The following is a 9,660-nucleotide window of genomic DNA, read 5'->3' as shown; positions in this document are numbered from 1 at the left end:
TGAATGGCCCAGTAGGACACAGTGTATCAATGGTACAGAATGAATGGCCCAGTAGGACACAGTGTATCAATGGTACAGAATGAATGGCCCAGTAGCACAGGGTGTATCAATGGTACAGAATGAATGGCCCAGTAGCACACAGTGTATCAATGGTACAGAATGAATGGCCCAGTAGGATACAGTTTATTCAATGTCACAGAATGAATGAATGATGTCAACAATCTAAGAATGTTGTACTGTACCTTCTGGAGCCTTTGGAATAAGTGAAGGTGAAGGTGGCGTCAGTATATCTGAAATCTGAAATCAAGAGGAGGGGAAATAGAACCGGTCAGAACGGAAATCAACAAGAGGGGAAATAGAACCGGTCAGAACGGAAATCAACAAGAGGGGAAATAGAACCGGTCACTCTGATTCAGATTTCAGAGTATACTGACGCCACCTTCCACCTTTCAACTTATTCCAAAGTCTCCAGGAAGGTACAGACAACATTCTTTAGATGTTGACATTCGTGTAGTGTGCTGTATTCGTGTTCTGTCATGAATAAACTGGTATTTTGCCGTGATTCTTGGGCCATTCATTCTGTACCATTTGATACACTGTGCTGCTGACTGGGCCAATTCATTCTGTGGACGCATTTGATGGAGCACCGCGTGGGTGGCTGGACTGGGCCATTCATGCTGTTGAATGCTCACTGTGATAGTGCGTGTGTACTTTGTCTTTCTTTTGTACGTGGCGTCGAGGTTCATTCGTTGACGCTGAGACACGTGCCTACTGGGCCATTTCATTCTTGTGGTGTGTGTTACCATTGATACACTGTGTTCCTACTGGGGAGTGCATTCTGTACCATTTGATACACTGTGTCCTACTGGGCCATTCATTCTGTACCATTTTGATACACTGTGACCTTACTGGGCCATTCATTCTGTACCATTATTACACTGTTGTGCTACTGGCCATATCATTCTGTACCATTGATACACTGTGTGCTCTGGACCATTGCATTCTTGGACCATGATACACTGATGTGCTACGGGCCATTTATTCTGCTACGCATTGAGCCACTGTGTCCCTACTGGCCATTCATTCTGTTACCAGTTGATACCACTGTGTCCTTCTGCGGCCATTCATTCGGTACATTGATACACTGTGGCTACTGGCCATTCATTCGTACCATGATACACTGTGGGCTACTGGCCATTCAAATCTGTACATTGATACACTGTTGCCTACTGCGGCCATTCATTCATTCTATCCTACTCTGTACTGTGATACACTGTTATCCTACCTGTACAATGATACACTGTGTCCTACTGGCCATTCATTCATTCTATCCTTACTCTTGTACTGGTTGATACACTGTATCCTACTCTGTACAATGGATACACGTGTCCTTACTCTGTGACGTTGATACACTGTTATCCTACTCTGTACAATTGATACCACTGTATCCTACTCTGTACTGTTGATACACTGTATCCTACTATGTACCAGTATGTACCACTGTATCATACTGTGCCATTGATACACTGTATCCTTACAGGATTGCCATGGCTTACCAACTGGTTGTCCCCAGGCTGGTTGCTCAGTTGTTTGGGGAAAATGGTTCACATGGGATTATCTAATGAACTGTGTGTTTACTGGGTTATCGCAGTTTGTCTGGACTTTGCGCAAGGTCGATTCGCCCCCCCCCCCAATTTCGTTTTTTTTTCGTGGTCACCACTCACAACTATTAGATACTAACCACTGTCAATGCGACTGCATGCCTATTATTGTGGCGCCAAGAGCGTGTATAGCTTTGCTTTCGCTAATGATACATTGTTTATTTTGGTTAGACTATTTATCTCATGTTAATTAAGAGTCTTGCTGACACCACCCGTGCGTCAATCCCAGTAACATAATAATCCCCAACACAATCCATCCCCAGTTTTTCCGCTTTGGGGGAAGATGTGTTTTTTCTTTTCTTAACATGGGCTGCGTCTCAATCCTACTGCTGGCCTGCAGCTGCGGAAGTGCCAAGCTACAAGAGATTTGTCAGGACCGTGAGAATCTGAAAATCGGTCTTCTACGTCTGTAGCTTCCCAAAGGTTTCACCTAAAAAAACGTATAGATGAGACTTTTTCACGAAACGATGACGTTCTCCGTTTTTTGCCTATGAACCCCCACAAAAGCCCTACGGAAACTCGTCTGAAACGGTAACGCTGATGTGTCGACTTCTGTCTGTAGCTTCCAAACCGTTTGGCGTTTACAAACTAATAGACCGCCTCCTCCCTGTGGAAAGGTGGGAGACTCACGGACACGAAGGTGTTATCCGTTTCCTGCTCTATGAACCCCCTAAGTGTCACGGGAACTGGTCTGACAGGTAACCCGTACAAATTAATGGAGGTAGTTTTGTGCCAAGCAAAATAAGACTAATGGCTGGTCTCGTCCCCCAGGTTTTTGTTGTGGTCATTTATGCAATGTGTTATTCAAACGTTTTTCTATGGGCTATAGTAGTAAAGCCAAATTCAACATTTTATAAAAACAAAAAAGGTGTACTTTTGGGGATACTAAAGGGTCCTAAAATTCTAAATCAAATAAGCTAAATGATGCCATGTATGACCATCTTAAAAATTCCATACGGACCAGCTTAAAACAATTCCACATGTTAGCTTAGTAACACCTTGACTTCTACTAAGCCTAACATTTACCAAACAATATACGCATCGCAGTGCTGCCGGCTGGTGGCAGTAATAAGTTGGAAATTCAAACACGCAGATTGTAAATATGAATATGGATGCAACAGCATATTAATCAGCACCAATGGATTTTGGTTGAATATACAACTGTCCTGTAGAGCCTACCTGAACCTTGGAGGACATGAGCTGTCCTGTATAAGCCTACCTGGAACCTGATGACAGGGCTGCCTGTAGAGCCTACCTGAACCTGGATGACATGAGCTGTCCTGTATTAGCCTACCTGAACCTGGATGACATGAGCTGTCCTGGTAGAGCCTACCTTGAACCGGATGACATGAGCTGCCTGATAGACTACCTGAACCTGGATTGACATGAGCTGTCCTGGTATAGCCTACCTGAACCTGGATGACATGAGCTTCCTGTATAGGCCTACCTGAACCTGGATGACATGAGCTGTCCTGTAGTAAGCCCTACCTTGAACCTGGATGACATGAGCTGGTCCGTAGAGCCTACCTGAAACCTGGATGACATGAGCTGTCCTGTATAAGCCTACCTGAACCTGGAGGACATGAGCTGTCCTGTAGAGCCTACCTGAAAACCGGATGAATGAGCTGTTCCTGTAGAGCCTACCTGAACCTGATGACATGAGTGTCCGGGTATAGCCTAAGCTGAACCTGGATGACATGACTGTCCTGCTATAGCCTACCTGAACCTGGATGACATGAGCTGTCCTGGATTAGCCTACCTGAACGGGATGACATGAGCTGTCCTTGTAGAGCGCTAACCTGAACCTGGATGACATGATGCTGTCCTGTATAGCCTACCTTGAACCTGGATGACATGAGCTGTCCTGTATTTAGCCTACCTGAACCTGGATGACATGAGCTGTCCTGTATAGCCTACCTGAACCTGATGACATGACTGCCTGTATAGCTACCTTGAACCTGGATGAATGAGCTTCCTGTATAGCCTACCTGAACCTGGATGACATGAGCTGTCCTTGTATAGCCTACTGAACCTGGATGGACATGAGCTGTCCTGTAGAGCCTACCTGAACCTGGATGACATGAAGAACGTCCTGTAGAGCCTACTGAACCTGGAATGAACATGACTGTCCTTGTATAGCCTACCTGAACCTGGACACATGGAGCTGTCCTGTATAGCCTACCGGAACCTGGATGACATGAGCTGTCCTGTATAGCCTACCTAACCTGGCATGACATGAGCTGTCCTGTATAGCCTACCTGAACCTGGATGACATGAGCTCCTGTATAGCCTACCCTGAACCTTGATGACATGAGCTGTCCTGTATAGCCTACCTGAACCTGGGATGACATGAGCTGTCCTGTATAGCCTACGAACCTGATTGACATGAGCTGTCTGTATATAGCCTACCTGAACCTGGATGACATGAGCTGTCCGTGTATAGCTACCTGAACCTGATGACATGAGCTTCCTGATAGCCTACCGAACCTGGATGACATGAGCTGTCCTGTAGAGCCTACCTGACCTGGATGACATGAGCTGTCCTGTATAAGCCTACCTGAAACCTGGATGACATGAGCTGTCCTTAAGCCTACCTTGAACCTGGATACATGGAGCTGTCCTGTATAGCCTACCTGAACCTGGATGACATGAGCTGTCCTGTATAGCCTACCTAACTGATGACAATGAGCTGTCCTGTAAAAGCCACCTGAAACCTGGATGACATGAGCTGTCCTGTAGAGCCTACCTGAACCTGGATGACATTGAGCTGTCCTGTATAGCCTACCTGAACCTGGATGACATCCAGGTTTCAGTAGGCTCTACAGGACAAGCTCATGTCATCCAGTGTTCAGGTAGGCTAACAGGAACAGCCTCATGTCATTCCAGGTTCAGGTAGGCTATACAGGACAGCTCATGTCATCCAGGTTTCAGGTAGGCTATACAGGACAGCTCATGTCATCCAGGTTCAGGTAGGCTATACAGGACAGCTCATGTCATCCAGTTCAGGTAGGCTCTACAGGACAGCTCATGTCATCCAGGTTCAGGTTAGGCTTATACAGGACAGGCTATGTCTCCCGGTTCAGGTAGGCTATACAGGACAGCTATGTCATCCACGGTTCAGGTAGGCTATACAGGAACAGCTCAATGTCATCCAGTGTCAGGTAGGCTATACAGGACAGCTCATGTCATCCGGTTCAGGTAGCTATACAGGACAGTCATGTCATCCAGTTCAGGTAGGCTACTACAGGACAGCTCCATGTCACTCCGGTTCAGGTAGGCATACAGGACAGCTCATGTCAATCCAGTTCAGGTCAGGCTATACAGGAACAGCTCATTCATCCGTTCAGGTAGCCTCTACAGGACAGCTCATGTCATCCGGTTCAGGGTAAGGAGCTACTCGGTACACAGGACAGCTCATGGTATCCTCAGGTTCAGGTAGGCTCTACAGGACAGCTCATGTCATCACCGGTTCAGGTAGGCTCTACAGGACAGCTCATGTCATCCAGGTTCAGTAGGCTACAGAAGCTCATGCATCCAGGTTCAGGTAGGCTATACAGGACGCTCATGTCATCCGGTTCAGGTGGGCTTACAGGACAGCTGTTCTATGCTCCAGGTTCAGGTAGCTATACAGGACAGCTCATGGTCAGACCGGTTCTAGGTAGGCTTACAGGACATGCTCATGTCACCAGGTTCAGGTAGGCTATACAGGACAGCTCAGTCATTCCAAAAGGTTCAGGTAGGCCTACAGGACAGCTCATGTCATCCCGGTTCAGGTAGGCTATACAGGACAGCTCATGTCATCCAGGTTCAGGTAGGCTATACAGGACAGCTCATGTCATCCAGGTTCAGGTAGGCTATACAGGACAGCTCATGTCATCCAGGTTCAGTAGGCTATACAGGACAGCTCATTCATCCGGTTCAGGTAGCTACAGGACAGCTCATGTCATCAGGTTCAGGTAGCTATACAGACAGCTCATGTCATCCAGGTTCAGGTAGGCTCTACAGGACAGCTCATGTCATCCAGGTTCAGGTAGGCTATACAGGACAGCTCATGTCATCCAGGTTCAGGTAGGCTATTACAGGACAGCTCATGTCATCCAGGTTCAGGTAGGCTATACAGGACAGCTCATGTCATCCAGGTTCAGGTAGCTATACAGGACAGCTCATGTCATCCGGGTCAGGTAGGCTCTACAGGACAGCTCATGTTCATTCCAGGTTCAGGTAGGCTATACAGGACAGCTCATGTCATCAGGTTCAGTAGCTATACAGGACAGCTCATGTCATCCAGGTTCAGGTAGGCTATTACAGGACAGCTCATGTCATCCAGGTTCAGGTAGGCTTCTACAGGGACAGTGTATATCAAAAAAATCCATGGTAGCGATTAATATGCTGTTGCATCCATATTCATTTCATTGCCGAATCTGCACAGCCGGCAGCACTGCGAGCCGTTATTGCTTGGTGAAATGTAGGCTTAGTAGAAGTCTAAGGTGTTACTAAGCTAACATTGTGGAATTGTTTAAGATGGCGTATGGAATTGTTTTAGATGGTCATACCATGGATCATTTAGCTATTTGATTTAGAATATTTAGGACCCTTTAGGTATCCCCCAAAAAAGTACACCTTTTTTGTTTTATAAAATGTTGAATTTGGCCTTTACTACTATAGTCTATTACCTACTACTACTATTATAGAAAAAACGTTGAATAACACATTCATAAATGACAACAACACAAAACTGGGGGACGAGACCGTCCTAGTCTCTTATTTTTGTTGGCACAAAACTACCTCCATTAATTTGTACGGGTTACCTTCAGACAAGCCCGTGACACTTAGGGGGTTCATAGAGCAAAAACGGAAACACCTTCCGTGTCCGTGAGTCTCACCTTTCCACAGGGAGGAGGGCGGTCAATATTAGTTTGTAACCCAAACGGTTTGGAAGCTACAGACAGAAGTCGACACATCAGCGTTACCGGTTCAGACGAGTTCCGTAGGGCTTTTGTGGGGGTTCATAGAGCAAAAAAACGGAGAACGTCATCGTGTTCGTTGAAAGTCTCATCTATACGTTTTTTTTTAGGTGAAACCGTTTGGGAGCTACAGACGAGAAGACCGATTTTCAGGATATCTCACGGTCTGACAATACCTCTGTAGCTTGGCCACCTTCTACAGCAGCTGCAGGCCAGCATAGGATTGAGACGCAGCCCATGTTAAAAAGAAAAAAACACATCTCCAGCTGAAACTGATGGATTGTGTTGGGGATTTATTATGTCTTGGATTGACGCACCGGGTGTGTCAGAAGACTCTTAATTAACATGAGGATAAAATAGTCCTACCAATAAACATGTATCCATTAGCGAAAGCAAAGCTATACACGCTCTGGCGCCACAATAATAGGCATGCAGTCGCATTGACAGTGATTAGTAGTCTATACGTTGTGAGTGGCTGACACCTAAAAAAAAACGAATTGGGGGGGGGGCAACTCCGACCTTGCAAAGTCCAGACAAACTGCGATAACCCAGTAACACACACCATTCATTAGATAACCCATGTGAACCATTTCCCCAAACAACTGAACAACCAGCCCTGGGACAAACCCAGTTGGTAAGCCATGGCACTGTAGGATACAGTGTATCAATGGCACAGTAGGATACAGTGTATCAATGGTACATAGTAGGATACAGTGTATCAAGTACAGAGTAGGATACAGTGTATCAATTTACAGAGTAGGATACAGTGTATCAACGTACAGAGTAGACACAGTGTATCCATTGTACAGAGTAGGATACAGTGTATCAACAGTACAGAGTAGGATAGAATGAATGAATGGCCCAGTAGGACACAGTGTTTCAATTGTACAGAGTAGGATACAGTGTATCAACAGTACAGAGTAGGATAGAATGAATAATGGCCAGTAGGAACAGTGTATCAATTACAGATTGAATGGCCCGTAGCAACAGTGATCAATGGTACAGAATGAATGCCAGTAGCACACAGTGTATCAATGGTACGAATGAATGGCCCAGAGGACACAGTGATAATGGTACAGAATGAATGGCCCAGTAGGACACAGTGTATCATGGTACGAAATGGCCAGTGACAAGGTATCAATGACAGATGAATCCAGACAGTGTATCAATGGTACCAGAATGATCAGAGCACACAGTGTATCAAGTACAGAATGAATCAGAGTAACTGATCAAGTACAGAATGAATGGCCAGTAGACACAGGTATCAATGGTACAGAATGGAGGCCAGTAGGACACAGTGTATCAATGGTACAGAATGAATGGCCCAGTAGGACACAGTGTATCAATGGTACAGAATGAATGGCCAGTAGACACAGTGTATCAATGGTACAGAATGAATGCCAGTAGCACAGGGTGTATCAATGGTACAGAATGAATGGCCCAGTAGCACACAGTGTATCAATGGTACAGAATGAATGGCCCAGTAGGATACAGTTTATTCAATACACAGAATGAATGAATGATGTCAACAATCTAAGAATGTTGTACTGTACCTTCTGGAGCCTTGGAATAAGTGAAGGTGAAGGTGGCGTCAGTATATCTGAAATCTGAAATCAAGAGGAGGGGAAATAGAACCGGTCAGAACGGAAATCAACGGAAATAGAGGAACACAGAGGGGAAATAGAACCGGTCAGAACGGAAATCAACAAGAGGGGAAATAGAACCGGTCAGAACGGAAATCAACAAGAGGGTTATTAGCCACTACTACACAATGCAAGATACAACCACAGGAAGAGAAAAAAAAATCCCTTCAACAAATGCAGTTTCCATGGCAACATCAAAAGGGGTTCCACTGACTGACCAAATATGTAAAGGAGCATAATTGTCGGACATATCACATTTACACAACCGTTACGTTATGTCCGGTAGAAATGTAACGTCAATCGGCAAATGGTCTAGTCGGCTGGTGTCTTCAATATTATGTCGTCTGTCATTCTGTAGGGATGTTTAACCAAAGCCTATTGTCATCATGACAAGAATATTAATCTATTCCTATTCTTCATTCGTGAAATAATTATCATCATTTCAAACTATCCGTATCAAGGCCTACAAACGTTTTGCCAGACAACAAAATGTAATGATAGACTATAATGGTGTCTGGGTTTTCCCAATTTAATCATCACCTCACAGCTATCGAATACAATTATTAAGCCTATGATTAGATGAATTTGTTAGGATATTGACAAACGGTCGGGTCTAGAAGATGTTATGCTATTGAAGGCAGTATGTAAAATTAGTGTGTTCGTCAACATGCACTAGACCACATAATCTAACGGTCGGAACACACCACTACCACCTCTGACCTAACTACACACACACACACACACACACTCACCAGAGAAAAGGCAGTCTTTCTCTGCCTTGCTCCTTTGAATTACGATGTTGACGTCTTTTTGTATTTCTCTCTGTCTTGAACACATCCCCATGAAATAAAACCCCACGGGAATGGCTTCTCTGTTTTAATAACTGCGAAATGAGATCCATCAAATGACTGATATATTCCAGTAAACTGAAATTTGCAATGGAGCGTGGATGGCTGAGCAGGCTGGTTGAGACTGCTTTCGTTAAATTCCAGGTGTTGTCGGATTTCGTTTCAACTTGTACGGGATATCATCTCGGGAAAAATAGATATGATAGGCCTAAATATGCAGCAGGAGCAGGAGTCGGCAGTAGTTCCGCACCTCGATGGATTTCATAAAGACAGCCTGTTTTACACCGGAAGCCCCAGTCTCCACTCTTCATCACTGTGCACGGTTGAACGTTCCTAGCAATGGCGATTTCGAAAGCTACGTGTTAGTAAGCTCGACTATTGCCGGTCTTAAATTGAAACCAACGTCGCTTGCAGGGTTTTAAAATCTAGAGATGAACAAAACAGAGGATCTCGAATAGTAAACTTTGCCAGATGCTGCCCGTGGAATCACCCGCCGACAGTCCCTCGGTGTACAGTAAACTATGCTGTGAGTCAGAGCATATCA

The 9,660-nt window shown here is 45.1% G+C and overlaps 1 long non-coding RNA gene across 1 annotated transcript in view; it reads right to left on the bottom strand.

The window, feature by feature from the left end:
• LOC112076764 (uncharacterized) overlaps positions 1-9,152 on the bottom strand; it is a 37,819-nt gene extending 28,667 nt beyond the window's left edge. Inside the window, exons 1-2 of the long non-coding RNA XR_002895260.2 lie at positions 9,021-9,152; positions 243-297 (exon numbers count right to left, since the gene is read on the bottom strand). This is a non-coding gene — a long non-coding RNA (uncharacterized lncRNA). The remainder of the gene's footprint in view (positions 1-242; positions 298-9,020) is intronic.
• Between the last annotated feature and the right edge of the window lie 508 nt (positions 9,153-9,660).

This window comes from Salvelinus sp. IW2-2015, unplaced genomic scaffold (genome assembly GCF_002910315.2).
Source record: "Salvelinus sp. IW2-2015 unplaced genomic scaffold, ASM291031v2 Un_scaffold4003, whole genome shotgun sequence".
Classification (NCBI taxonomy): Eukaryota; Metazoa; Chordata; class Actinopteri; order Salmoniformes; family Salmonidae; genus Salvelinus; species Salvelinus sp. IW2-2015.
This window is presented reverse-complemented; position numbering and strand designations above follow the sequence as displayed.